General features: G+C 36.3%; 41 non-coding genes across 41 annotated transcripts; all 41 read left to right on the forward strand.

Annotated features, from left to right (window-relative positions):
- The first annotated feature begins 609 nt into the window (after positions 1-609).
- TRNAT-CGU (transfer RNA threonine (anticodon CGU)) lies at positions 610-682 on the forward strand. The gene has a single exon. It is a non-coding gene; the product is annotated as a tRNA-Thr (tRNA).
- Positions 683-847: 165 nt separating this feature from the next.
- On the forward strand, positions 848-920 carry TRNAT-CGU (transfer RNA threonine (anticodon CGU)). The gene has a single exon. It is a non-coding gene; the product is annotated as a tRNA-Thr (tRNA).
- An 873-nt stretch (positions 921-1,793) lies between these two features.
- Positions 1,794-1,866, forward strand: TRNAT-CGU (transfer RNA threonine (anticodon CGU)). The gene has a single exon. It is a non-coding gene; the product is annotated as a tRNA-Thr (tRNA).
- Positions 1,867-2,031: 165 nt separating this feature from the next.
- TRNAT-CGU (transfer RNA threonine (anticodon CGU)) lies at positions 2,032-2,104 on the forward strand. Its single transcript has one exon. It is a non-coding gene; the product is annotated as a tRNA-Thr (tRNA).
- A 401-nt stretch (positions 2,105-2,505) lies between these two features.
- On the forward strand, positions 2,506-2,578 carry TRNAT-UGU (transfer RNA threonine (anticodon UGU)). The gene has a single exon. It is a non-coding gene; the product is annotated as a tRNA-Thr (tRNA).
- Positions 2,579-2,974: 396 nt separating this feature from the next.
- On the forward strand, positions 2,975-3,047 carry TRNAT-CGU (transfer RNA threonine (anticodon CGU)). The gene has a single exon. It is a non-coding gene; the product is annotated as a tRNA-Thr (tRNA).
- A 165-nt stretch (positions 3,048-3,212) lies between these two features.
- TRNAT-CGU (transfer RNA threonine (anticodon CGU)) lies at positions 3,213-3,285 on the forward strand. The gene has a single exon. It is a non-coding gene; the product is annotated as a tRNA-Thr (tRNA).
- A 405-nt stretch (positions 3,286-3,690) lies between these two features.
- TRNAT-UGU (transfer RNA threonine (anticodon UGU)) lies at positions 3,691-3,763 on the forward strand. Its single transcript has one exon. It is a non-coding gene; the product is annotated as a tRNA-Thr (tRNA).
- Positions 3,764-3,928: 165 nt separating this feature from the next.
- Positions 3,929-4,001, forward strand: TRNAT-CGU (transfer RNA threonine (anticodon CGU)). Its single transcript has one exon. It is a non-coding gene; the product is annotated as a tRNA-Thr (tRNA).
- Positions 4,002-4,874: 873 nt separating this feature from the next.
- On the forward strand, positions 4,875-4,947 carry TRNAT-CGU (transfer RNA threonine (anticodon CGU)). Its single transcript has one exon. It is a non-coding gene; the product is annotated as a tRNA-Thr (tRNA).
- Positions 4,948-5,348: 401 nt separating this feature from the next.
- On the forward strand, positions 5,349-5,421 carry TRNAT-UGU (transfer RNA threonine (anticodon UGU)). Its single transcript has one exon. It is a non-coding gene; the product is annotated as a tRNA-Thr (tRNA).
- A 396-nt stretch (positions 5,422-5,817) lies between these two features.
- Positions 5,818-5,890, forward strand: TRNAT-CGU (transfer RNA threonine (anticodon CGU)). The gene has a single exon. It is a non-coding gene; the product is annotated as a tRNA-Thr (tRNA).
- Positions 5,891-6,055: 165 nt separating this feature from the next.
- Positions 6,056-6,128, forward strand: TRNAT-CGU (transfer RNA threonine (anticodon CGU)). Its single transcript has one exon. It is a non-coding gene; the product is annotated as a tRNA-Thr (tRNA).
- A 405-nt stretch (positions 6,129-6,533) lies between these two features.
- On the forward strand, positions 6,534-6,606 carry TRNAT-UGU (transfer RNA threonine (anticodon UGU)). Its single transcript has one exon. It is a non-coding gene; the product is annotated as a tRNA-Thr (tRNA).
- Positions 6,607-6,771: 165 nt separating this feature from the next.
- TRNAT-CGU (transfer RNA threonine (anticodon CGU)) lies at positions 6,772-6,844 on the forward strand. The gene has a single exon. It is a non-coding gene; the product is annotated as a tRNA-Thr (tRNA).
- A 165-nt stretch (positions 6,845-7,009) lies between these two features.
- Positions 7,010-7,082, forward strand: TRNAT-CGU (transfer RNA threonine (anticodon CGU)). Its single transcript has one exon. It is a non-coding gene; the product is annotated as a tRNA-Thr (tRNA).
- A 635-nt stretch (positions 7,083-7,717) lies between these two features.
- On the forward strand, positions 7,718-7,790 carry TRNAT-CGU (transfer RNA threonine (anticodon CGU)). Its single transcript has one exon. It is a non-coding gene; the product is annotated as a tRNA-Thr (tRNA).
- Positions 7,791-7,955: 165 nt separating this feature from the next.
- On the forward strand, positions 7,956-8,028 carry TRNAT-CGU (transfer RNA threonine (anticodon CGU)). Its single transcript has one exon. It is a non-coding gene; the product is annotated as a tRNA-Thr (tRNA).
- Positions 8,029-8,429: 401 nt separating this feature from the next.
- On the forward strand, positions 8,430-8,502 carry TRNAT-UGU (transfer RNA threonine (anticodon UGU)). Its single transcript has one exon. It is a non-coding gene; the product is annotated as a tRNA-Thr (tRNA).
- Positions 8,503-8,898: 396 nt separating this feature from the next.
- TRNAT-CGU (transfer RNA threonine (anticodon CGU)) lies at positions 8,899-8,971 on the forward strand. The gene has a single exon. It is a non-coding gene; the product is annotated as a tRNA-Thr (tRNA).
- A 635-nt stretch (positions 8,972-9,606) lies between these two features.
- On the forward strand, positions 9,607-9,679 carry TRNAT-CGU (transfer RNA threonine (anticodon CGU)). Its single transcript has one exon. It is a non-coding gene; the product is annotated as a tRNA-Thr (tRNA).
- A 165-nt stretch (positions 9,680-9,844) lies between these two features.
- TRNAT-CGU (transfer RNA threonine (anticodon CGU)) lies at positions 9,845-9,917 on the forward strand. Its single transcript has one exon. It is a non-coding gene; the product is annotated as a tRNA-Thr (tRNA).
- Positions 9,918-10,318: 401 nt separating this feature from the next.
- On the forward strand, positions 10,319-10,391 carry TRNAT-UGU (transfer RNA threonine (anticodon UGU)). The gene has a single exon. It is a non-coding gene; the product is annotated as a tRNA-Thr (tRNA).
- A 2,288-nt stretch (positions 10,392-12,679) lies between these two features.
- Positions 12,680-12,752, forward strand: TRNAT-UGU (transfer RNA threonine (anticodon UGU)). The gene has a single exon. It is a non-coding gene; the product is annotated as a tRNA-Thr (tRNA).
- Positions 12,753-13,863: 1,111 nt separating this feature from the next.
- TRNAT-UGU (transfer RNA threonine (anticodon UGU)) lies at positions 13,864-13,936 on the forward strand. The gene has a single exon. It is a non-coding gene; the product is annotated as a tRNA-Thr (tRNA).
- Positions 13,937-14,101: 165 nt separating this feature from the next.
- Positions 14,102-14,174, forward strand: TRNAT-CGU (transfer RNA threonine (anticodon CGU)). Its single transcript has one exon. It is a non-coding gene; the product is annotated as a tRNA-Thr (tRNA).
- A 417-nt stretch (positions 14,175-14,591) lies between these two features.
- Positions 14,592-14,664, forward strand: TRNAT-UGU (transfer RNA threonine (anticodon UGU)). The gene has a single exon. It is a non-coding gene; the product is annotated as a tRNA-Thr (tRNA).
- A 3,959-nt stretch (positions 14,665-18,623) lies between these two features.
- On the forward strand, positions 18,624-18,696 carry TRNAT-UGU (transfer RNA threonine (anticodon UGU)). Its single transcript has one exon. It is a non-coding gene; the product is annotated as a tRNA-Thr (tRNA).
- Positions 18,697-19,100: 404 nt separating this feature from the next.
- Positions 19,101-19,173, forward strand: TRNAT-UGU (transfer RNA threonine (anticodon UGU)). The gene has a single exon. It is a non-coding gene; the product is annotated as a tRNA-Thr (tRNA).
- A 389-nt stretch (positions 19,174-19,562) lies between these two features.
- On the forward strand, positions 19,563-19,635 carry TRNAT-UGU (transfer RNA threonine (anticodon UGU)). Its single transcript has one exon. It is a non-coding gene; the product is annotated as a tRNA-Thr (tRNA).
- A 397-nt stretch (positions 19,636-20,032) lies between these two features.
- On the forward strand, positions 20,033-20,111 carry TRNAT-CGU (transfer RNA threonine (anticodon CGU)). Its single transcript has one exon. It is a non-coding gene; the product is annotated as a tRNA-Thr (tRNA).
- Positions 20,112-20,508: 397 nt separating this feature from the next.
- Positions 20,509-20,581, forward strand: TRNAT-CGU (transfer RNA threonine (anticodon CGU)). Its single transcript has one exon. It is a non-coding gene; the product is annotated as a tRNA-Thr (tRNA).
- A 634-nt stretch (positions 20,582-21,215) lies between these two features.
- TRNAT-CGU (transfer RNA threonine (anticodon CGU)) lies at positions 21,216-21,288 on the forward strand. Its single transcript has one exon. It is a non-coding gene; the product is annotated as a tRNA-Thr (tRNA).
- Positions 21,289-21,705: 417 nt separating this feature from the next.
- On the forward strand, positions 21,706-21,778 carry TRNAT-UGU (transfer RNA threonine (anticodon UGU)). The gene has a single exon. It is a non-coding gene; the product is annotated as a tRNA-Thr (tRNA).
- A 154-nt stretch (positions 21,779-21,932) lies between these two features.
- TRNAT-CGU (transfer RNA threonine (anticodon CGU)) lies at positions 21,933-22,005 on the forward strand. Its single transcript has one exon. It is a non-coding gene; the product is annotated as a tRNA-Thr (tRNA).
- A 417-nt stretch (positions 22,006-22,422) lies between these two features.
- On the forward strand, positions 22,423-22,495 carry TRNAT-UGU (transfer RNA threonine (anticodon UGU)). The gene has a single exon. It is a non-coding gene; the product is annotated as a tRNA-Thr (tRNA).
- A 165-nt stretch (positions 22,496-22,660) lies between these two features.
- TRNAT-CGU (transfer RNA threonine (anticodon CGU)) lies at positions 22,661-22,733 on the forward strand. Its single transcript has one exon. It is a non-coding gene; the product is annotated as a tRNA-Thr (tRNA).
- A 393-nt stretch (positions 22,734-23,126) lies between these two features.
- On the forward strand, positions 23,127-23,199 carry TRNAT-CGU (transfer RNA threonine (anticodon CGU)). Its single transcript has one exon. It is a non-coding gene; the product is annotated as a tRNA-Thr (tRNA).
- A 166-nt stretch (positions 23,200-23,365) lies between these two features.
- TRNAT-UGU (transfer RNA threonine (anticodon UGU)) lies at positions 23,366-23,438 on the forward strand. The gene has a single exon. It is a non-coding gene; the product is annotated as a tRNA-Thr (tRNA).
- A 165-nt stretch (positions 23,439-23,603) lies between these two features.
- TRNAT-CGU (transfer RNA threonine (anticodon CGU)) lies at positions 23,604-23,676 on the forward strand. The gene has a single exon. It is a non-coding gene; the product is annotated as a tRNA-Thr (tRNA).
- Positions 23,677-24,085: 409 nt separating this feature from the next.
- Positions 24,086-24,158, forward strand: TRNAT-UGU (transfer RNA threonine (anticodon UGU)). The gene has a single exon. It is a non-coding gene; the product is annotated as a tRNA-Thr (tRNA).
- Positions 24,159-25,797: the final 1,639 nt, after the last annotated feature.

Raw genomic sequence — 25,797 nt, forward strand, 5'->3', positions numbered from 1 at the left:
CCGTAGCTATTAAATTTTGAAAAACTAAAAATAATAGTTGCTTGAGATATGCATATATTCAAACAATAGGGTAAAACTGCGAAGGAGTTAATTTAGTAAAATTACTGAAATATTCAGCATTAATCTCGAATCGGAACAAGGGCTTCTTGCCTTAGTGGTGAAAGCGCCTGTCTCGTAAACAGGAGATCATGAGTTCGATTCTCGTTGGAGCCTCGTTGTTATGATATTTGAACTAGTTTTCGTAGCTATTAAATTTTGAAAAACTAAAAATAATAGTTGCTTGAGATATGCATTAATGCAAACAATAGGGTAAAACTGCGAAGGAGTAAATTTAGTAAAATTACTGAAATATTCATCATTAATCTCGCGTCGGAACCGTGGCTTAGTGGTTAAAGCGCCTGTCTCGTAAACAGGAGATCATGAGTTCGATTCTCGTCGAAGCCTCGTTGTTATGATACTTGAACTAGTTTTCGTAGCTATTATATTTTGAAAAACTAAAAATAATAGTTGCTTGAGATATGCATTAATGCAAACAATAGGTTAACACTGCGAAGGAGTTAATTTAGTAAAATTACTGAACTATTCAGCATTAATCTCGCTTCGCAACAAGGCTCCGTGGCTTTATGGTTAAAGCACCTGTCTCGTAAACAGGAGATCATGAGATCGATTCTCGTCGGAGCCTCGTTGTTATGATATTTGAACTAGTTTTCGTAGCTATTAAATTTTGAAAAACTAATAATAATTGTTGCTTGAGATATGCATTAATGCAAACAATAGGTTAAAACTGCGAAGGAGTTAATTTAGTAAAATTACTGAACTATTCAGCATTAATCTCGCTTCGCAACAAGGCTCCGTGGCTTGGTGGTTAAAGCGCCTGTCTCGTAAACAGGAGATCATGAGTTCGATTCTCGTCGGAGCCTCGTTGTTATGATATTTGAACTAGTTTTCGTAGCTATTAAATTTTGAAAAACTAATAATAATTGTTGCTTGAGATATGCATTAATGCAAACAATAGGTTAAAACTGCGAAGGAGTTAATTTAGTAAAATTACTGAACTATTCAGCATTATTCTCGCTTCGCAACAAGGCTCCGTGGCTTGGTGGTTAAAGCGCCTGTCTCGTAAACAGAAAATCATGAGTTCGATTCTCGTCGGAGCATCGTTGTTATGATAATTGAACTAGTTTTCGTAGCTATTAAATTTTGAAAAACTAATAATAATTGTTGCTTGAGATATGCATTAATGCAAACAATAGGTTAAAACTGCGAAGGAGTTAATTTAGTAAAATTACTGAACTATTCAGCATTAATCTCGCTTCGGAACCAGGGCTCCGTGGCTTAGTGGTTAAAGCGGCTGTCTAGTAAACGGGAGATCATGAGTTCGATTCTCGTCGGAGCCTCGTTGTTATGATACTTGAACTAATTTCCGTAGCTATTAAATTTTGAAAAACTAAAAATAATTGTTGCTTGAGATATGCATATATTCAAACATTAGAGTAAAACTGCGAAGGAGTTAATTTAGTAAAATTACTGAAATATTCAGATTTAATCTCGCTTCGGAACCGTGGCTTAGTGGTTAAAGCGCCTGTCTTGTAAACAGGAGATCATGAGTTCGATTCTCGTCAGAGCCTCGTTGTTATGATATTTGAACTAGTTTTCGTAGCTATTAAATTTTGAAAAACTAAAAATAATAGTTGCTTGAGATATGCATATATTCAAACAATAGGGTAAAACTGCGAAGGAGTTAATTTAGTAAAATTACTGAAATATTCAGCATTAATCTCGCTTCGCAACAAGGCTCCGTGGCTTGGTGGTTAAAGCGCCTGTCTCGTAAACAGGAGATCATGAGTTCAATTCTCGTCGAAGCCTCGTTGTTATGATATTTGAACTAGTTTTCGTAGCTATTAAATTTTGAAAAACTAAAAATAATAGTTGCTTGAGATATGCATTAATGCAAACAATAGGTTAACACTGCGAAGGAGTTAATTTAGTAAAATTACTGAACTATTCAGCATTAATCTCGCTTCGCAACAAGGCTCCGTGGCTTGGTGGTTAAAGCGCCTGTCTCGTAAACAGGAGATCATGAGATCGATTCTCGTCGGAGCCTCGTTGTTATGATATTTGAACTAGTTTTCGTAGCTATTAAATTTTGAAAAACTAATAATTGTTGCTTGAGATATGCATTAATGCAAACAATAGGTTAAAACTGCGAAGGAGTTAATTTAGTAAAATTACTGAACTATTCAGCATTAATCTCGCTTCGCAACAAGGCTCCGTGGCTTGGTGGTTAAAGCGCGTGTCTCGTAAACAGGAAATCATGAGTTCGATTATCGTCGGAGCCTCGTTGTTATGATATTTGAACTAGTTTTCGTAGCTATTAAATTTTGAAAAACTAATAATAATTGTTGCTTGAGATATGCATTAATGCAAACAATAGGTTAAAACTGCGAAGGAGTTAATTTAGTAAAATTACTGAACTATTCAGCATTAATCTCGCTTCGGAACCAGGGCTCCGTGGCTTAGTGGTTAAAGCGCCTGTCTTGTAAACAGGAGATCATGAGTTCGATTCTCGTCGGAGCCTCGTTGTTATGATACTTGAACTAATTTCCGTAGCTATTAAATTTTGAAAAACTAAAAATAATAGTTGCTTGAGATATGCATTAATGCAAACAATAGGGTAAAACTGCGAAGGAGTAAATTTAGTAAAATTACTGAAATATTCATCATTAATCTCGCTTCGGAACCGTGGCTTAGTGGTTAAAGCGCCTGTCTCGTAAACAGGAGATCATGAGTTCGATTCTCGTCGAAGCCTCGTTGTTATGATACTTGAACTAGTTTTCGTAGCTATTATATTTTGAAAAACTAAAAATAATAGTTGCTTGAGATATGCATTAATGCAAACAATAGGTTAACACTGCGAAGGAGTTAATTTAGTAAAATTACTGAACTATTCAGCATTAATCTCGCTTCGCAACAAGGCTCCGTGGCTTGGTGGTTAAAGCGCCTGTCTCGTAAACAGGAGATCATGAGATCGATTCTCGTCGGAGCCTCGTTGTTATGATATTTGAACTAGTTTTCGTAGCTATTAAATTTTGAAAAACTAATAATAATAGTTGCTTGAGATATGCATTAATGCAATTAATAGGTTAACACTGCGAAGGAGTTAATTTAGTAAAATTACTGAACTATTCAGCATTAATCTCGCTTCGCAACAAGGCTCCGTGGCTTGGTGGTTAAAGCGCCTGTCTCGTAAACAGGAGATCATGAGATCGATTCTCGTCGGAGCCTCGTTGTTATGATATTTGAACTAGTTTTCGTAGCTATAAAATTTTGAAAAACTAATAATAATTGTTGCTTGAGATATGCATTAATGCAAACAATAGGTTTAAACTGCGACGGAGTTAATTTAGTAAAATTACTGAACTATTCAGCATTTATCTCGCTTCGGAACCAGGGCTCCGTGGCTTAGTGGTTAAAGCGCCTGTCAAGTAAACAGGAGATCATGAGTTCGATTCTCGTCGGAACCTCGTTGTTATGATATTTGAACTAGTTTTCGTAGCTATTAAATTTTGAAAAACTAATAATAATAGTTGCTTTAGATATGCATTAATGCAAACAATAGGTTAAAACTGCGAAGGAGTTATTTTAGTAAAATTACTGAACTATTCAGCATTAATCTCGCTTCGGAACCAGGGCTCCGTGGCTTAGTGGTTAAAGCGCCTGTCTTGTAAACAGGAGATCATGAGTTCGATTCTCGTCGGAGCCTCGTTGTTATGATACTTGAACTAATTTCCGTAGCTATTAAATTTTGAAAAACTAAAAATAATACATGCTTGAGATATGCATTAATGCAAACAATAGGTTAACACTGCGAAGGAGTTAATTTAGTAAAATTACTGAACTATTCAGCATTAATCTCGCTTCGCAACAAGGCTCCGTGGCTTGGTGGTTAAAGCGCCTGTCTCGTAAACAGGAGATCATGAGTTCGATTCTCGTCGGAGCCTCGTTGTTATGATATTTGAACTAGTTTTCGTAGCTATTAAATTTTGAAAAACTAATAATAATTGTTGCTTGAGATATGCATTAATGCAAACAATAGGTTAAAACTGCGAAGGAGTTAATTTAGTAAAATTACTGAACTATTCAGCATTAATCTCGCTTCGCAACAAGGCTCCGTGGCTTGGTGGTTAAAGCGGCTGTCTCGTAAACAGAAAATCATGAGTTCGATTCTCGTCGGAGCCTCGTTGTTATGATAATTGAACTAGTTTTCGTAGCTATTAAATTTTGAAAAACTAATAATAATTGTTGCTTGAGATATGCATTAATGCAAACAATAGGTTAAAACTGCGAAGGAGTTAATTTAGTAAAATTACTGAACTATTCAGCATTAATCTCGCTTCGGAACCAGGGCTCCGTGGCTTAGTGGTTAAAGCGGCTGTCTAGTAAACGGGAGATCATGAGTTCGATTCTCGTCGGAGCCTCGTTGTTATGATACTTGAACTAATTTCCGTAGCTATTAAATTTTGAAAAACTAAAAATAATTGTTGCTTGAGATATGCATATATTCAAACAATAGAGTAAAACTGCGAAGGAGTTAATTTAGTAAAATTACTGAAATATTCAGATTTAATCTCGCTTCGGAACCGTGGCTTAGTGGTTAAAGCGCCTGTCTTGTAAACAGGAGATCATGAGTTCGATTCTCGTCAGAGCCTCGTTGTTATGATATTTGAACTAGTTTTCGTAGCTATTAAATTTTGAAAAACTAAAAATAATAGTTGCTTGAGATATGCATATATTCAAACAATAGGGTAAAACTGCGAAGGAGTTAATTTAGTAAAATTACTGAAATATTCAGCATTAATCTCGCTTCGCAACAAGGCTCCGTGGCTTGGTGGTTAAAGCGCCTGTCTCGTAAACAGGAGATCATGAGATCGATTCTCGTCGGAGCCTCGTTGTTATGATATTTGAACTAGTTTTCGTAGCTATTAAATTTTGAAAAACTAATAATTGTTGCTTGAGATATGCATTAATGCAAACAATAGGTTAAAACTGCGAAGGAGTTAATTTAGTAAAATTACTGAACTATTCAGCATTAATCTCGCTTCGCAACAAGGCTCCGTGGCTTGGTGGTTAAAGCGCGTGTCTCGTAAACAGGAAATCATGAGTTCGATTATCGTCGGAGCCTCGTTGTTATGATATTTGAACTAGTTTTCGTAGCTATTAAATTTTGAAAAACTAATAATAATTGTTGCTTGAGATATGCATTAATGCAAACAATAGGTTAAAACTGCGAAGGAGTTAATTTAGTAAAATTACTGAACTAATCAGCATTAATCTCGCTTCGGAACCAGGGCTCCGTGGCTTAGTGGTTAAAGCGCCTGTCTTGTAAACAGGAGATCATGAGTTCGATTCTCGTCGGAGCCTCGTTGTTATGATACTTGAACTAATTTCCGTAGCTATTAAATTTTGAAAAACTAAAAATAATAGTTGCTTGAGATATGCATTAATGCAAACAATAGGGTAAAACTGCGAAGGAGTAAATTTAGTAAAATTACTGAAATATTCATCATTAATCTCGCTTCGGAACCGTGGCTTAGTGGTTAAAGCGCCTGTCTCGTAAACAGGAGATCATGAGTTCGATTCTCGTCGAAGCCTCGTTGTTATGATACTTGAACTAGTTTTCGTAGCTATTATATTTTGAAAAACTAAAAATAATAGTTGCTTGAGATATGCATTAATGCAAACAATAGGTTAACACTGCGAAGGAGTTAATTTAGTAAAATTACTGAACTATTCAGCATTAATCTCGCTTCGCAACAAGGCTCCGTGGCTTGGTGGTTAAAGCGCCTGTCTCGTAAACAGGAGATCATGAGATCGATTCTCGTCGGAGCCTCGTTGTTATGATATTTGAACTAGTTTTCGTAGCTATTAAATTTTGAAAAACTAATAATAATAGTTGCTTGAGATATGCATTAATGCAATTAATAGGTTAACACTGCGAAGGAGTTAATTTAGTAAAATTACTGAACTATTCAGCATTAATCTCGCTTCGCAACAAGGCTCCGTGGCTTGGTGGTTAAAGCGCCTGTCTCGTAAACAGGAGATCATGAGATCGATTCTCGTCGGAGCCTCGTTGTTATGATATTTGAACTAGTTTTCGTAGCTATAAAATTTTGAAAAACTAATAATAATTGTTGCTTGAGATATGCATTAATGCAAACAATAGGTTTAAACTGCGACGGAGTTAATTTAGTAAAATTACTGAACTATTCAGCATTTATCTCGCTTCGGAACCAGGGCTCCGTGGCTTAGTGGTTAAAGCGCCTGTCAAGTAAACAGGAGATCATGAGTTCGATTCTCGTCGGAACCTCGTTGTTATGATATTTGAACTAGTTTTCGTAGCTATTAAATTTTGAAAAACTAATAATAATAGTTGCTTTAGATATGCATTAATGCAAACAATAGGTTAAAACTGCGAAGGAGTTATTTTAGTAAAATTACTGAACTATTCAGCATTAATCTCGCTTCGGAACCAGGGCTCCGTGGCTTAGTGGTTAAAGCGCCTGTCTTGTAAACAGGAGATCATGAGTTCGATTCTCGTCGGAGCCTCGTTGTTATGATACTTGAACTAATTTCCGTAGCTATTAAATTTTGAAAAACTAAAAATAATACATGCTTGAGATATGCATTAATGCAAACAATAGGTTAACACTGCGAAGGAGTTAATTTAGTAAAATTACTGAACTATTCAGCATTAATCTCGCTTCGCAACAAGGCTCCGTGGCTTGGTGGTTAAAGCGCCTGTCTCGTAAACAGGAGATCATGAGTTCGATTCTCGTCGGAGCCTCGTTGTTATGATATTTGAACTAGTTTTCGTAGCTATTAAATTTTGAAAAACTAATAATAATTGTTGCTTGAGATATGCATTAATGCAAACAATAGGTTAAAACTGCGAAGGAGTTAATTTAGTAAAATTACTGAACTATTCAGCATTAATCTCGCTTCGCAACAAGGCTCCGTGGCTTGGTGGTTAAAGCGCCTGTCTCGTAAACAGAAAATCATGAGTTCGATTCTCGTCGGAGCCTCGTTGTTATGATAATTGAACTAGTTTTCGTAGCTATTAAATTTTGAAAAACTAATAATAATTGTTGCTTGAGATATGCATTAATGCAAACAATAGGTTAAAACTGCGAAGGAGTTAATTTAGTAAAATTACTGAACTATTCAGCATTAATCTCGCTTCGGAACCAGGGCTCCGTGGCTTAGTGGTTAAAGCGGCTGTCTAGTAAACGGGAGATCATGAGTTCGATTCTCGTCGGAGCCTCGTTGTTATGATACTTGAACTAATTTCCGTAGCTATTAAATTTTGAAAAACTAAAAATAATTGTTGCTTGAGATATGCATATATTCAAACAATAGAGTAAAACTGCGAAGGAGTTAATTTAGTAAAATTACTGAAATATTCAGATTTAATCTCGCTTCGGAACCGTGGCTTAGTGGTTAAAGCGCCTGTCTTGTAAACAGGAGATCATGAGTTCGATTCTCGTCAGAGCCTCGTTGTTATGATATTTGAACTAGTTTTCGTAGCTATTAAATTTTGAAAAACTAAAAATAATAGTTGCTTGAGATATGCATATATTCAAACAATAGGGTAAAACTGCGAAGGAGTTAATTTAGTAAAATTACTGAAATATTCAGCATTAATCTCGCTTCGCAACAAGGCTCCGTGGCTTGGTGGTTAAAGCGCCTGTCTCGTAAACAGGAGATCATGAGTTCAATTCTCGTCGAAGCCTCGTTGTTATGATATTTGAACTAGTTTTCGTAGCTATTAAATTTTGAAAAACTAAAAATAATAGTTGCTTGAGATATGCATTAATGCAAACAATAGGTTAACACTGCGAAGGAGTTAATTTAGTAAAATTACTGAACTATTCAGCATTAATCTCGCTTCGCAACAAGGCTCCGTGGCTTGGTGGTTAAAGCGCCTGTCTCGTAAACAGGAGATCATGAGATCGATTCTCGTCGGAGCCTCGTTGTTATGATATTTGAACTAGTTTTCGTAGCTATTAAATTTTGAAAAACTAATAATTGTTGCTTGAGATATGCATTAATGCAAACAATAGGTTAAAACTGCGAAGGAGTTAATTTAGTAAAATTACTGAACTATTCAGCATTAATCTCGCTTCGCAACAAGGCTCCGTGGCTTGGTGGTTAAAGCGCGTGTCTCGTAAACAGGAAATCATGAGTTCGATTATCGTCGGAGCCTCGTTGTTATGATATTTGAACTAGTTTTCGTAGCTATTAAATTTTGAAAAACTAATAATAATTGTTGCTTGAGATATGCATTAATGCAAACAATAGGTTAAAACTGCGAAGGAGTTAATTTAGTAAAATTACTGAACTATTCAGCATTAATCTCGCTTCGGAACCAGGGCTCCGTGGCTTAGTGGTTAAAGCGCCTGTCTTGTAAACAGGAGATCATGAGTTCGATTCTCGTCGGAGCCTCGTTGTTATGATACTTGAACTAATTTCCGTAGCTATTAAATTTTGAAAAACTAAAAATAATAGTTGCTTGAGATATGCATTAATGCAAACAATAGGGTAAAACTGCGAAGGAGTAAATTTAGTAAAATTACTGAAATATTCATCATTAATCTCGCTTCGGAACCGTGGCTTAGTGGTTAAAGCGCCTGTCTCGTAAACAGGAGATCATGAGTTCGATTCTCGTCGAAGCCTCGTTGTTATGATACTTGAACTAGTTTTCGTAGCTATTAAATTTTGAAAAACTAATAATAATTGTTGCTTGAGATATGCATTAATGCAAACAATAGGTTAAAACTGCGAAGGAGTTAATTTAGTAAAATTACTGAACTATTCAGCATTAATCTCGCTTCGCAACAAGGCTCCGTGGCTTGGTGGTTAAAGCGCCTGTCTCGTAAACAGAAAATCATGAGTTCGATTCTCGTCGGAGCCTCGTTGTTATGATAATTGAACTAGTTTTCGTAGCTATTAAATTTTGAAAAACTAATAATAATTGTTGCTTGAGATATGCATTAATGCAAACAATAGGTTAAAACTGCGAAGGAGTTAATTTAGTAAAATTACTGAACTATTCAGCATTAATCTCGCTTCGGAACCAGGGCTCCGTGGCTTAGTGGTTAAAGCGGCTGTCTAGTAAACGGGAGATCATGAGTTCGATTCTCGTCGGAGCCTCGTTGTTATGATACTTGAACTAATTTCCGTAGCTATTAAATTTTGAAAAACTAAAAATAATTGTTGCTTGAGATATGCATATATTCAAACAATAGAGTAAAACTGCGAAGGAGTTAATTTAGTAAAATTACTGAAATATTCAGATTTAATCTCGCTTCGGAACCGTGGCTTAGTGGTTAAAGCGCCTGTCTTGTAAACAGGAGATCATGAGTTCGATTCTCGTCAGAGCCTCGTTGTTATGATATTTGAACTAGTTTTCGTAGCTATTAAATTTTGAAAAACTAAAAATAATAGTTGCTTGAGATATGCATATATTCAAACAATAGGGTAAAACTGCGAAGGAGTTAATTTAGTAAAATTACTGAAATATTCAGCATTAATCTCGCTTCGCAACAAGGCTCCGTGGCTTGGTGGTTAAAGCGCCTGTCTCGTAAACAGGAGATCATGAGTTCAATTCTCGTCGAAGCCTCGTTGTTATGATATTTGAACTAGTTTTCGTAGCTATTAAATTTTGAAAAACTAAAAATAATAGTTGCTTGAGATATGCATTAATGCAAACAATAGGTTAACACTGCGAAGGAGTTAATTTAGTAAAATTACTGAACTATTCAGCATTAATCTCGCTTCGCAACAAGGCTCCGTGGCTTGGTGGTTAAAGCGCCTGTCTCGTAAACAGGAGATCATGAGATCGATTCTCGTCGGAGCCTCGTTGTTATGATATTTGAACTAGTTTTCGTAGCTATTAAATTTTGAAAAACTAATAATTGTTGCTTGAGATATGCATTAATGCAAACAATAGGTTAAAACTGCGAAGGAGTTAATTTAGTAAAATTACTGAACTATTCAGCATTAATCTCGCTTCGCAACAAGGCTCCGTGGCTTGGTGGTTAAAGCGCGTGTCTCGTAAACAGGAAATCATGAGTTCGATTATCGTCGGAGCCTCGTTGTTATGATATTTGAACTAGTTTTCGTAGCTATTAAATTTTGAAAAACTAATAATAATTGTTGCTTGAGATATGCATTAATGCAAACAATAGGTTAAAACTGCGAAGGAGTTAATTTAGTAAAATTACTGAACTATTCAGCATTAATCTCGCTTCGGAACCAGGGCTCCGTGGCTTAGTGGTTAAAGCGCCTGTCTTGTAAACAGGAGATCATGAGTTCGATTCTCGTCGGAGCCTCGTTGTTATGATACTTGAACTAATTTCCGTAGCTATTAAATTTTGAAAAACTAAAAATAATAGTTGCTTGAGATATGCATTAATGCAAACAATAGGGTAAAACTGCGAAGGAGTAAATTTAGTAAAATTACTGAAATATTCATCATTAATCTCGCTTCGGAACCGTGGCTTAGTGGTTAAAGCGCCTGTCTCGTAAACAGGAGATCATGAGTTCGATTCTCGTCGAAGCCTCGTTGTTATGATACTTGAACTAGTTTTCGTAGCTATTATATTTTGAAAAACTAAAAATAATAGTTGCTTGAGATATGCATTAATGCAAACAATAGGTTAACACTGCGAAGGAGTTAATTTAGTAAAATTACTGAACTATTCAGCATTAATCTCGCTTCGCAACAAGGCTCCGTGTCTTATTGGTTAAAGCGCCTGTCAAGTAAACAGTAGATCATGAGTTCGATTCTCGTCGGAGCCTCGTTGTTATGATACTTGAACTAATTTCCGTAGCTATTAAATTTTGAAAAACTAAAAATAATACATGCTTGAGATATGCATTAATGCAAACAATAGGTTAACACTGCGAAGGAGTTAATTTAGTAAAATTACTGAACTATTCAGCATTAATCTCGCTTCGCAACAAGGCTCCGTGGCTTGGTGGTTAAAGCGCCTGTCTCGTAAACAGGAGATCATGCGATCGATTCTCGTCGGAGCCTCGTTGTTATGATATTTGAACTAGTTTTCGTAGCTATTAAATTTTGAAAAACTAATAATAATTGTTGCTTGAGATATGCATTAATGCAAACAATAGGTTAAAACTGCGAAGGAGTTAATTTAGTAAAATTACTGAACTATTCAGCATTAATCTCGCTTCGCAACAAGGCTCCGTGGCTTGGTGGTTAAAGCGCGTGTCTCGTAAACAGGAAATCATGAGTTCGATTATCGTCGGAGCCTCGTTGTTATGATATTTGAACTAGTTTTCGTAGCTATTAAATTTTGAAAAACTAATAATAATTGTTGCTTGAGATATGCATTAATGCAAACAATAGGTTAAAACTGCGAAGGAGTTAATTTAGTAAAATTACTGAACTATTCAGCATTAATCTCGCTTCGGAACCAGGGCTCCGTGGCTTAGTGGTTAAAGCGGCTGTCTAGTAAACGGGAGATCATGAGTTCGATTCTCGTCGGAGCCTCGTTGTTATGATACTTGAACTAATTTCCGTAGCTATTAAATTTTGAAAAACTAAAAATAATTGTTGCTTGAGATATGCATATATTCAAACAATAGAGTAAAACTGCGAAGGAGTTAATTTAGTAAAATTACTGAAATATTCAGATTTAATCTCGCTTCGGAACCGTGGCTTAGTGGTTAAAGCGCCTGTCTTGTAAACAGGAGATCATGAGTTCGATTCTCGTCAGAGCCTCGTTGTTATGATATTTGAACTAGTTTTCGTAGCTATTAAATTTTGAAAAACTAAAAATAATAGTTGCTTGAGATATGCATATATTCAAACAATAGGGTAAAACTGCGAAGGAGTTAATTTAGTAAAATTACTGAAATATTCATCATTAATCTCGCTTCGGAACCGTGGCTTAGTGGTTAAAGCGCCTGTCTCGTAAACAGGAGATCATGAGTTCGATTCTCGTCGAAGCCTCGTTGTTATGATACTTGAACTAGTTTTCGTAGCTATTATATTTTGAAAAACTAAAAATAATAGTTGCTTGAGATATGCATTAATGCAAACAATAGGTTAACACTGCGAAGGAGTTAATTTAGTAAAATTACTGAACTATTCAGCATTAATCTCGCTTCGCAACAAGGCTCCGTGTCTTATTGGTTAAAGCGCCTGTCAAGTAAACAGTAGATCATGAGTTCGATTCTCGTCGGAGCCTCGTTGTTATGATACTTGAACTAATTTCCGTAGCTATTAAATTTTGAAAAACTAAAAATAATACATGCTTGAGATATGCATTAATGCAAACAATAGGTTAACACTGCGAAGGAGTTAATTTAGTAAAATTACTGAACTATTCAGCATTAATCTCGCTTCGCAACAAGGCTCCGTGGCTTGGTGGTTAAAGCGCCTGTCTCGTAAACAGGAGATCATGCGATCGATTCTCGTCGGAGCCTCGTTGTTATGATATTTGAACTAGATTTCGTAGCTATTAAATTTTGAAAAACTAATAATAATTGTTGCTTGAGATATGCATTAATGCAAACAATAGGTTAAAACTGCGAAGGAGTTAATTTAGTAAAATTACTGAACTATTCAGCATTAATCTCGCTTCGGAACCAGGGCTCCGTGGCTTAGTGGTTAAAGCGCCTGTCTTGTAAACAGGAGATCATGAGTTCGATTCTCGTCGGAGCCTCGTTGTTATGATACTTGAACTAATTTCCGTAGCTATTAAATTTTGAAAAACTAAAAATAATAGTTGCTTGAGATATGCATTAATGCAAACAATAGGGTAAAACTGCGAAGGAGTAAATTTAGTAAAATTACTGAAATATTCATCATTAATCTCTAATATGAATATTATGTTCAACACTGTCACCTTGGGAAGCCTCAATTCAACCGCCATCCCATGAATCAACAGACCCGTTACTAATTGCTGCTAATTTTAAATAAATAAATAAATAAATTCTTCGTTGTGACGATTAATCTTCACTACACTTCTATTTATCCTCACTTGAATAAAAATTCTTTAACCGCCTGAATATTATTAAAAGTTGACAAACTATTCAGCATTAATCTCGCTTCGCAACAAGGCTCCGTGTCTTATTGGTTAAAGCGCCTGTCAAGTAAACAGTAGATCATGAGTTCGATTCTCGTCGGAGCCTCGTTGTTATGATACTTGAACTAATTTCCGTAGCTATTAAATTTTGAAAAACTAAAAATAATACATGCTTGAGATATGCATTAATGCAAACAATAGGTTAACACTGCGAAGGAGTTAATTTAGTAAAATTACTGAACTATTCAGCATTAATCTCGCTTCGCAACAAGGCTCCGTGGCTTGGTGGTTAAAGCGCCTGTCTCGTAAACAGGAGATCATGCGATCGATTCTCGTCGGAGCCTCGTTGTTATGATATTTGAACTAGTTTTCGTAGCTATTAAATTTTGAAAAACTAATAATAATTGTTGCTTGAGATATGCATTAATGCAAACAATAGGTTAAAACTGCGAAGGAGTTAATTTAGTAAAATTACTGAACTATTCAGCATTAATCTCGCTTCGCAACAAGGCTCCGTGGCTTGGTGGTTAAAGCGCGTGTCTCAAAAACAGGAAATCATGAGTTCGATTATCGTCGGAGCCTCGTTGTTATGATATTTGAACTAGTTTTCGTAGCTATTAAATTTTGAAAAACTAATAATAATTGTTGCTTGAGATATGCATTAATGCAAACAATAGGTTAAAACTGCGAAGGAGTTAATTTAGTAAAATTACTGAACTATTCAGCATTAATCTGGCTTCGGAACCAGGGCTCCGTGGCTTAGTGGTTAAAGCGCCTGTCTTGTAAACAGGAGATCATGAGTTCGATTCTCGTCGGAGCCTCGTTGTTATGATACTTGAACTAATTTCCGTAGCTATTAAATTTTGAAAAACTAAAAATAATAGTTGCTTGAGATATGCATTAATGCAAACAATAGGTTAACACTGCGAAGGAGTTAATTTAGTAAAATTACTGAACTATTCAGCATTAATCTCGCTTCGCAACAAGGCTCCGTGGCTTGGTGGTTAAAGCGCCTGTCTCGTAAACAGGAGATCATGAGTTCAATTCTCGTCGAAGCCTCGTTGTTATGATATTTGAACTAGTTTTCGTAGCTATTAAATTTTGAAAAACTAAAAATAATAGTTGCTTGAGATATGCATTAATGCAAACAATAGAGTAAAACTGCGAAGGAGTTAATTTAGTAAAATTACTGAACTATTCAGCATTTATCTCGCTTCGGAACCAGGGCTCCGTGGCTTAGTGGTTAAAGCGCCTGTCTTGTAAACAGGAGATCATGAGGTTAACGGTAATAGTTAGTATAGGGCGCTGTCGGTTAGCTGTGGCATAGGGGCTAGCCACCACCCCTCTATGCATTGTAAAGGCGTTAGATAAGTGGCAATAAGTCGCAAGATGACTTGATCCAGTTAGCTAGCTGAACTTAACCTGGTTTTAGTAAAATTACTGAAATATTCAGCATTAATCTCGCTTCGGAACCAGGGCTCCGTGGCTTAGTGGTTAAAGCGCCTGTCTTGTAAACAGGAGATCATGAGTTCGATTCTCGTCGGAGCCTTGTTGTTATGATATTTGAACTAGTTTTCGAAGCTATTAGTGCTTCTAACTTCTATCTGTTTTGCACGTAACCGCTATACAAACCTCAAAACAGATGAAAGTCGGTTACATAAACTGATTAATTTGTTTATCTACAACCGCCTATAAACCGAAATCCTATTATCCGTGCTCGTTATCTGTGGTCAATTTTATATAATTATCAAAACTGGTTTAGTATAGCTAAACAGGTGATAAAGCAGTTACACGCAGAGTCCATGCGTACTGTAAAATATATGAATGACTTTGGTAGTAGACAAGTCATATTTATTTATCAGATTTCATTTCAATTGAATGTTTTATTAACAAATCGGAACAATAGTACATAAATTGACGTATTCAGCGATTCCACCAATTTTTAAGACAAAGTAGAGCCGTAATGGTTTCAGGACATAAAGACCCCCGTTTGGGAGTCACAACGTCAGTTCCAAGTGAAAAAAGTCGTTCAGAGGGTACTGAAGATCCAAGAATTCCAAGGTAATCGCGGGCCATGATCGAGACTTTCTTATAATCGGTCTCGTGCATCTGCATTAAATAATGTCAAGTTATTTTGGACTACAACTAAAGGATTAATCATCCACGTGTATTGTAGGTTAATGTATCACCTTCCACCATTGCAAAATATCGCTATGCGGTGGCGCTACTTCAGCTTTCAAATAAATAAGTAATTCAGAGGCTTTTGTTGTTCGTTTGGCTCTTTTGGGATATAATGCTGACACGTTGACCCCGGTATAATTGTCTTGCATACATGACTCATTATGTACATCATCTATTTGGTGCAAGGTTGATACGTCATCGTAGTGCGAAGCGAAAACTGATACAATGACACTTTTAACCTTTTTGCAAAAGGTTACGTCATAATGGTCTTTAAGCCATTCAAGCTTCAGTGTTGGATTCATTGCTAACAATAAGATATCGTTAATTTAGCTCAATCCTTTGAAAACTTGATGAATCGCACATGTAATATAATATTGCAATGTTTTCATAATGATACAGATCATAACATACCCATAGCAATCCACAAAGCAGAAGTATCGGAATGTTTGAAATACGTCTTTAGTTTACCAAGGGCATTCTTACTAGCGTCTTTCATGGTTCCAGCTGACGTCTTTTCGGTTTCGTCCAATTTGTCCAGGATTAACTTGTACATTGGCATGATTATAGCTGCTGTAGGATACTTCGATTCGGAGATGCGATTTGTGGCAAAATCAAAGTCCTTGACGATGATATAAAATTCAATTACAAGAAAAATCTTAATCAAGCCAAGTAATAATAATAATAAACAAGAAAACAATATTTTGCTTGTCTCGAGAACCGTCTGCAAAATCCTAATCAGGCGAATTCTCTCGAAATTTTATAAGCGAATGTGGAAAAGGTTACTAGAGCAGACATTACTCTTAAAATATCAATCAAAGACTCTATTAGATGCCATTCTTCTGTATTCAACTGTAGGTTAAGTAAATCTCTGTCTGAACTTGTAATTGCGTCCAAAGCCTGCAAACGTGAAGAGATATGAGAAACCTTGAAGAATAATATGGAACCGTGCGTATGTACAGCTCTTTGCGTAATTGCTCTCTTTAGCATTGTATAAGTAGATCCCCATCTTGTCTTGACATCCAAGAGCAATTTGTTATCAGGAAGATCATAAATCACATTCAGCTCTGAAAATCTCTCTGATTTTGTGCGTGATATTCTAATTGTGCTTACAAGACGTCTTACCTGTTAAACGCGCAACCATTAAATACTTTAAGTATATTTGGGTACAAACTCATTTACTTTAGTCACTGCTGAACCAATAGTTATTGTCGTCGTTTCGGCAGATTCGTTTGGTTGCGTTAAATTTGAATCGTATTCATTCTCATGAGTGGCAACCGACCTCAAAGATTTTAATAAATCCTGCACGACAATGTTCAAAACATGAGCGAAACATCGAATTCGATTTTCAGATGAAAATCGAAAACCCAACTCGGCGGAACGCGTTTGTAATTCTTCGGTAAATGTATCGTTATTTCCCGCGTTATCCATTGTCACGGCTAGCACCTAAGCAGGGGTTTAGTCAACACTTCTTAAATATTCTTAAAAGGTTTTAAAACAATTACTTTAGTTATTTGGCGGTCGCTCAGAAGCTTTAAGAATTTATCGCAAATATTTTTTCCTGTATGACGCCCAGGAAAAAACATAAACCCCAACAAGATGTCGTGTCCATTCCATGATTCGTCGACCCAGTGACACGTTACAGCAATGAAGGGTAACATATTTGCTGATGTCCAACAATCATGTGTGAAGGACAATTGCCTCTCAGAGTTCTATTCAATTAAAAAGTAAACATTCCAAGTCCAATCATTTGACTTAGTTTACAACTGATATGACTTTACTAACCTTAAATAAATTGGTTATTACTTCTATTTCGGTATGGTATTCCTTTATAATATCAGTTTTAATTGTAGTATCTGATATTTGTAAATGGGTAAGAAACATGACAGGATTCAGGGAGCATAACATATCTCGGAAACTTTTATCTTCAACAATTTGAAATGCTTGGTCTGATAAAACGACAAATCTAACCAGTTGCAACCTTGCGTTTACTAATTCAGACTTGGAATGATCAAAGTTAAAAAACTTAAGCACTTGGTTAAAAATAAAAGTACATTTCCCATTGGTTTAATGGTAGCTAGTTGGAACATCACGATCAATGTTGGCAAACCTGCTAGGTTATTTTGAATAGATGATTTTGTTTGGTTAGTAATGGATTCTCTCGTCGTCAAGCAACCAGTTGAATAATATACCTTGATACCAACTTACAACACTAAACCTAACAGGGGAATGTGTATTGCTATTTAATAAGCGTTTTTACTCGATTCGTGCCTAGTGGTACGTCAGGATGTTTCCCAGCCTTTGCAAACATAGGTTGCACCTTGTCCGGGTGTTTAGTAACTAGGTGATGGCGCAAATTTCCCGTACTACGGTTTGTCTTTGAGTCTTGGCAATATCTACCACTACCAATGTTATGTAATATTACAGTGAAAAATATAATTCCACGACCGCTAACAAATTTAGTTTAAATTTAAATTCAATTTCACTTACCCAGAGCAATGAACGCATTTAGCATATACTTTAAATGTACCATCAGATTGGATAACATTGTCCTTGGTAAAGTGGTTCCAAACCTCACTTCTTTTTCCCCGCTCCGCGTTGCTACTCCGCGTTTCCGAACAAGTAGCCATTTAAAGCCCGATTGTTTGTTTTTCAAATCAAAACTGAACGTAGCGATGATAATTTACAATATGATCACATTGTCTCAAACGGATAACTAACCAAAGGGTTTTGTGTATCAAATGACGTAAACTCAATGATAAAAATGTCTATAAACAGTTATCGCGGATTGTAAGACTAGATAAAAAAACGGATAAAACACATGTAACAATAACGAGTATAAATAGGATCACAACAGGTAGCTGTCAACTGCAGTTGGTTGAAAAAATCCATTAATCTTTTATTAAAACGGTTTGAACTTCAACCAGTTTATCAGTTGGCGTAACCGAACATAGACGACGGTTGGAAGCACTAGAAGCTATTAAATTTTGAAAAACGTTGCTTGAGATATGCATTAATGCAAACAATAGGGTAAAACTTCGAAGGAGTTAAATTAGTAAAATTACTGAAATATTCAGCATTAATCTCGCTTCGCAACAAGGCTCCGTGGCTTGGTGGTTAAAGCGCCTGTCAAGTAAACAGTAGATCATGAGTTCGATTCTCGTCGGAGCCTCGTTGTTATGATACTTGAACTAATTTCCGTAGCTATTAAATTTTGAAAAACTAAAAATAATAGTTGCTTGAGATATGCATATATTCAAACAATAGAGTAAAACTGCGAAGGAGTTAATTTAGTAAAATTACTGAAATATTCAGCATTAATCTCGCTTCGGAACCGTGGCTTAGTGGTTAAAGCGCCTGTCTTGTAAACAGGAGATCATGAGTTCGATTCTCGTCGGAGCCTCGTTGTTATGATATTTGAACTAGTTTTTGTAGCTATTAAATTTTGAAAAACTAAAAATAATAGTTGCTTGAGATATGCATTAATGCAAACAATAGGTTAACACTGCGAAGGAGTTAATTTAGTAAAATTACTGAACTATTCAGCATTAATCTCGCTTCGCAACAAGGCTCCGTGTCTTAGTGGTTAAAGCGCCTGTCAAGTAAACGGGAGATCATGAGTTCGATTCTCGTTGTAGCCTCGTTGTTATGATACTTGAACTAGTTTTCGTAGCTATTATATTTTGAAAAACTAAAAATAATAGTTGCTTGAGATATGCATTAATGCAAACAATAGGTTAAAACTGCGAAGGAGTTAATTTAGTAAAATTACTGAACTATTCAGCATTAATCTCGCTACGGAACCAGGGCTCCGTGGCTTAGTGGTTAAAGCGCCTGTCTTGTAAACAGGAGATCATGAGTTCGATTCTCGTCGGAGCCTCGTTGTTATGATACTTGAACTAATTTCCGTAGCTATTTAATTTTGAAAAACTAAAAATAATAGTTGCTTGAGATATGCATATATTCAAACAATAGGGTAAAACTGCGAAGGAGTTAATTTAGTAAAATTACTGAAATATTCAGCATTAATCTCGCTTCGGAACCGTGGCTTAGTGGTTAAAGCGCCTGTCTTGTAAACAGGAGATGATGAGTTCGATTCTCGTCGGAGCCTCGTTGTTATGATATTTGAACTAATTTCCGTAGCTATTTAATTTTGAAAAACTAAAAATAATAGTTGCTTGAGATATGCATATATTCAAACAATAGGGTAAAACTGCGAAGGAGTTAATTTAGTAAAATTACTGAAATATTCAGCATTAATCTCGCTTCGGAACCGTGGCTTAGTGGTTAAAGCGCCTGTCTTGTAAACAGGAGATCATGAGTTCGATTCTCGTCGGAGCCTCGTTGTTATGATATTTGAACTAGTTTTCGTAGCTATTAAATTTTGAAAAACTAAAAATAATAGTTGCTTGAGAAATGCATATATTCAAACAATAGGGTAAAACTGCGAAGGAGTTAATTTAGTAAAATTACTGAAATATTCAGCATTAATCTCGAATCGGAACAAGGGCTTCTTGCCTTAGTGGTGAAAGCGCCTGTCTCGTAAACAGGAGATCATGAGTTCGATTCTCGTTGGAGCCTCGTTGTTATGATACTTGAACTAGTTTTCGTAGCTATTAAATTTTGAAAAACTAATAATAATAGTTGCTTGAGATATGCATTAATGCAAACAATAGGGTAAAACTGCGAAGGAGTAAATTTAGTAAAATTACTGAAATATTCATCATTAATCTCGCTTCGGAACCGTGGCTTAGTGGTTAAAGCGCCTGTCTCGTAAACAGGAGATCATGAGTTCGATTCTCGTCGGAGCCTCTTTCTTATGATACTTGAACTAGTTTTCGTAGCTATTATATTTTGAAAAACTAAAAATAATAGTTGCTTGAGATATGCATTAATGCAAACAATAGGTTAACACTGCGAAGGAGTTAATTTAGTAAAATTACTGAACTATTCAGCATTAATCTCGCTTCGCAACAAGGCTCCGTGTCTTATTGGTTAAAGCGCCTGTCAAGTAAACAGTAGATCATGAGTTCGATTCTCGTCGGAGCCTCGTTGTTATGATATTTGAACTAGTTTTCGTAGCTATTAAATTTTGAAAAACTAATAATAATAGTTGCTTGAGATATGCATTAATGCAATTAATAGGTTAACACTGCGAAGGAGTTAATTTAGTAAAATTACTGAACTATTCAGCATTAATCTCGCTTCGCAACAAGGCTCCGTGGCTTGGTTGTTAAAGCGCCTGTCTCGTAAACAGGAGATCATGAGATCGATTCTCGTCGGAGCCTCGTTGTTGTGATATTTGAACTAGTTTTAGTAGCTATTAAATTTTGAAAAACTAATAATAATTGTTGCTTGAGATATGCATTAATGCAAACAATAGGTTAAAACTGCGAAGGAGTTAATTTAGTAAAATTACTGAACTATTCAGCATTAATCTCGCTTCGCAACAAGGCTCCGTGGCTTGGTGGTTAAAGCGCGTGTCTCGTAAACAGGAAATCATGAGTTCGATTCTCGTCGGAGCCTCGTTGTTATGATACTTGAACTAATTTCCGTAGCTATTAAATTTTGAAAAACTAAAAATAATAGTTGCTTGAGATATGCATATATTCAAACAATAGAGTAAAACTGCGAAGGAGTTAATTTAGTAAAATTACTGAAATATTCAGCATTAATCTCGCTTTGGAACCGTGGCTTAGTGGTTAAAGCGCCTGTCTTGTAAACAGGAGATCATGAGTTCGATTCTTGTTTGAGCCTCGTTGTTATGATATTTGAACTAGTTTTTGTAGCTATTAAATTTTGAAAAACTAAAAATAATAGTTGCTTGAGATATGCATTAATGCAAACAATAGGTTAACACTGCGAAGGAGTTAATTTAGTAAAATTACTGAACTATTCAGCATTAATCTCGCTTCGCAACAAGGCTCCGTGGCTTGGTGGTTAAAGCGCCTGTCTCGTAAACAGGAGATCATGAGTTCAATTCTCGTCGAAGCCTCGTTGTTATGATATTTGAACTAGTTTTCGTAGCTATTAAGTTTTGAAAAACTAAAAATAATAGTTGCTTGAGATATGCATTAATGCAAACAATAGAGTAAAACTGCGAAGGAGTTAATTTAGTAAAATTACTGAACTATTCAGCATTTATCTCGCTTCGGAACCAGGGCTCCGTGGCTTAGTGGTTAAAGCGCCTGTCTTGTAAACAGGAGATCATGAGGTTAACGGTAATAGTTAGTATAGGGCGCTGTCGGTTAGCTGTGGCATAGGGGCTAGCCACCACCCCTCTATGCATTGTAAAGGCGTTAGATAAGTGGCAATAAGTCGCAAGATGACTTGGTCCAATTAGCTAGCTGAACTTAACCTGGTTTTAGTAAAATTACTGAAATATTCAGCATTAATCTCGCTTCGGAACCAGGGCTCCGTGGCTTAGTGGTTAAAGCGCCTGTCTTGTAAACAGGAGATCATGAGTTCGATTCTCGTCGGAGCCTTGTTGTTATGATATTTGAACTAGTTTTCGAAGCTATTAAATTTTGAAAAACGTTGCTTGAGATATGCATTAATGCAAACAAAAGGGTAAAACTTCGAAGGAGTTAAATTAGTAAAATTACTGAACTATTCAGCATTAATCTCGCTTCGCAACAAGGCTCCGTGGCTTGGTGGTTAAAGCGCCTGTCTCGTAAACAGGAGATCATGAGTTCAATTCTCGTCGAAGCCTCGTTGTTATGATATTTGAACTAGTTTTCGTAGCTATTAAGTTTTGAAAAACTAAAAATAATAGTTGCTTGAGATATGCATTAATGCAAACAATAGAGTAAAACTGCGAAGGAGTTAATTTAGTAAAATTACTGAACTATTCAGCATTTATCTCGCTTCGGAACCAGGGCTCCGTGGCTTAGTGGTTAAAGCGCCTGTCTTGTAAACAGGAGATCATGAGGTTAACGGTAATAGTTAGTATAGGGCGCTGTCGGTTAGCTGTGGCATAGGGGCTAGCCACCACCCCTCTATGCATTGTAAAGGCGTTAGATAAGTGGCAATAAGTCGCAAGATGACTTGATCCAGTTAGCTAGCTGAACTTAACCTGGTTTTAGTAAAATTACTGAAATATTCAGCATTAATCTCGCTTCGGAACCAGGGCTCCGTGGCTTAGTGGTTAAAGCGCCTGTCTTGTAAACAGGAGATCATGAGTTCGATTCTCGTCGGAGCCTTGTTGTTATGATATTTGAACTAGTTTTCGAAGCTATTAAATTTTGAAAAACTAAAAATAATAGTTGCTTGAGATATGCATTAATGAAAACAATAGGTTAACACTGCGAAGGAGTTAATTTAGTAAAATTACTGAACTATTCAGCATTAATCTCGCTTCGCAACAAGGCTCCGTGTCTTAGTGGTTAAAGCTCCTGTCTCGTAAACAGGAGATCATGAGTTCGATTCTCGTCGGAGCCTCTTTGTTATGATACTTGAATTAGTTTTCGTAGCTATAAAATTTTGAAAAACGTTGCTTGAGATATGCATTAATGCAAACAATAGGGTAAAACTGCGAAGGAGTTAAATTAGTAAAATTACTGAAATATTCAGCATTGATCTCGCTTCGGAACCAGGGCTCCGTGGCATAGTGGTTAAAGTGCTTGTCTTGTAAACAGGAGATCATGAATTCGATTCTCGTCGGAGCCTCGTTGTTATGATACCTTAACTAGTTCTCGTAGCTATTAAATTTTGAAAAACTAAAAATAATAGTTGCTTGAGATATGCATTAATGCAAACAATAGGTTAACACTGCGAAGGAGTTAATTTAGTAAAATTACTGAACTATTCAGCATTAATCTCGCTTCGCAACAAGGCTCCGTGGCTTGGTGGTTAAAGCGCCTGTCTCGTAAACAGGAGATCATGAGATCGATTCTCGTCGGAGCCTCGTTGTTATGATATTTGAACTAGTTTTCGTAGCTATTAAATTTTGAAAAACTAAAAATAATAGTTGCTTGAGATATGCATTAATGCAAACAATAGGTTAACACTGCGAAGGAGTTAATTTAGTAAAATTACTGAACTATTCAGCATTAATCTCGCTTCGGAACCAGGGCTCCGTGGCTTAGTGGTTAAAGCGCCTGTCTTGTAAACAGGAGATCATGAGATCGATTCTCGTCGGAGCCTCGTTGTTGTGATATTTGAACTAGTTTTTGTAGCTATTAAATTTTGAAAAACTAAAAATAATAGTTGCTTGAGATATGCATTAATGCAAACAATAGGTTAACACTGCGAAGGAGTTAATTTAGTAAAATTACTGAACTATTCAGCATTAATCTCGCTTCGCAACAAGGCTCCGTGGCTTGGTGGTTAAAGCGCCTGTCTCGTAAACAGGAGATCATGAGTTCAATTCTCGTCGAAGCCTCGTTGTTATGATATTTGAACTAGTTTTCGTAGCTATTAAATTTTGAAAAACTAAAAATAATAGTTGCTTGAGATATGCATTAATGCAAACAATAGAGTTAAGGAGTTAATTTAGTAAAATTACTGAACTATTCAGCATTTATCTCGCTTCGGAACCAGGGCTCCGTGGCTTAGTGGTTAAAGCGCCTGTCTTGTAAACAGGAGATCATGAGGTTAACGGTAATAGTTAGTATAGGGCGCTGTCGGTTAGCTGTGGCATAGGGGCTAGCCACCACCCCTCTATGCATTGTAAAGGCGTTAGATAAGTGGCAATAAGTCGCAAGATGACTTGATCCAGTTAGCTAGCTGAACTTAACCTGGTTTTAGTAAAATTACTGAAATATTCAGCATTAATCTCGCTTCGGAACCAGGGCTCCGTGGCTTAGTGGTTAAAGCGCCTGTCTTGTAAACAGGAGATCATGAGTTCGATTCTCGTCGGAGCCTTGTTGTTATGATATTTGAACTAGTTTTCGAAGCTATTAGTGCTTCTAACTTCTATCTGTTTTGCACGTAACCGCTATACAAACCTCAAAACAGATGAAAGTCGGTTACATAAACTGATTAATTTGTTTATCTACAACCGCCTATAAACCGAAATCCTATTATCCGTGCTCGTTATCTGTGGTCAATTTTATATAATTATCAAAACTGGTTTAGTATAGCTAAACAGGTGATAAAGCAGTTACACGCAGAGTCCATGCGTACTGTAAAATATATGAATGACTTTGGTAGTAGACAAGTCATATTTATTTATCAGATTTCATTTCAATTGAATGTTTTATTAACAAATCGGAACAATAGTACATAAATTGACGTATTCAGCGATTCCACCAATTTTTAAGACAAAGTAGAGCCGTAATGGTTTCAGGACATAAAGACCCCCGTTTGGGAGTCACAACGTCAGTTCCAAGTGAAAAAAGTCGTTCAGAGGGTACTGAAGATCCAGGAATTCCAAGGTAATCGCGGGCCATGATCGAGACTTTCTTATAATCGGTCTCGTGCATCTGCATTAAATAATGTCAAGTTATTTTGGACTACAACTAAAGGATTAATCATCCACGTGTATTGTAGGTTAATGTATCACCTTCCACCATTGCAAAATATCGCTATGCGGTGGCGCTACTTCAGCTTTCAAATAAATAAGTAATTCAGAGGCTTTTGTTGTTCGTTTGGCTCTTTTGGGATATAATGCTGACACGTTGACCCCGGTATAATTGTCTTGCATACATGACTCATTATGTACATCATCTATTTGGTGCAAGGTTGATACGTCATCGTAGTGCGAAGCGAAAACTGATACAATGACACTTTTAACATTTTTGCAAAAGGTTACGTCATAATGGTCTTTAAGCCATTCAAGCTTCAGTGTTGGATTCATTGCTAACAATATGATATCGTTAATTTAGCTCAATCCTTTGAAAACTTGATGAATCGCACATGTAATATAATATTGCAATGTTTTCATAATGATACAGATCATAACATACCCATAGCAATCCACAAAGCAGAAGTATCGGAATGTTTGAAATACGTCTTTAGTTTACCAAGGGCATTCTTTCTAGCGTCTTTCATGGTTCCAGCTGACGTCTTTTCGGTTTCGTCCAATTTGTCCAGGATTAACTTGTACATTGGCATGATTATAGCTGCTGTAGGATACTTCGATTCGGAGATGCGATTTGTGGCAAAATCAAAGTCCTTGACGATGATATAAAATTCAATTACAAGAAAAATCTTAACCAAGCCAAGTAATAATAATAATAAACAAGAAAACAATATTTTGCTTGTCTCGAGAACCGTCTGCAAAATCCTAATCAGGCGAATTCTCTCGAAATTTTATAAGCGAATGTGGAAAAGGTTACTAGAGCAGACATTACTCTTAAAATATCAATCAAAGACTCTATTAGATGCCATTCTTCTGTATTCAACTGTAGGTTAAGTAAATCTCTGTCTGAACTTGTAATTGCGTCCAAAGCCTGCAAACGTGAAGAAATATGAAAAACCTTGAAGAATAATATGGAACCGTGCGTATGTACAGCTCTTTGCGTAATTGCTCTCTTTAGCATTGTATAAGTAGATCCCCATC

This window comes from Phalangium opilio, unplaced genomic scaffold (genome assembly GCF_054372755.1).
Source record: "Phalangium opilio isolate 3A_F unplaced genomic scaffold, DU_Popi_V2 ptg000032l_1, whole genome shotgun sequence".
Classification (NCBI taxonomy): Eukaryota; Metazoa; Arthropoda; class Arachnida; order Opiliones; family Phalangiidae; genus Phalangium; species Phalangium opilio.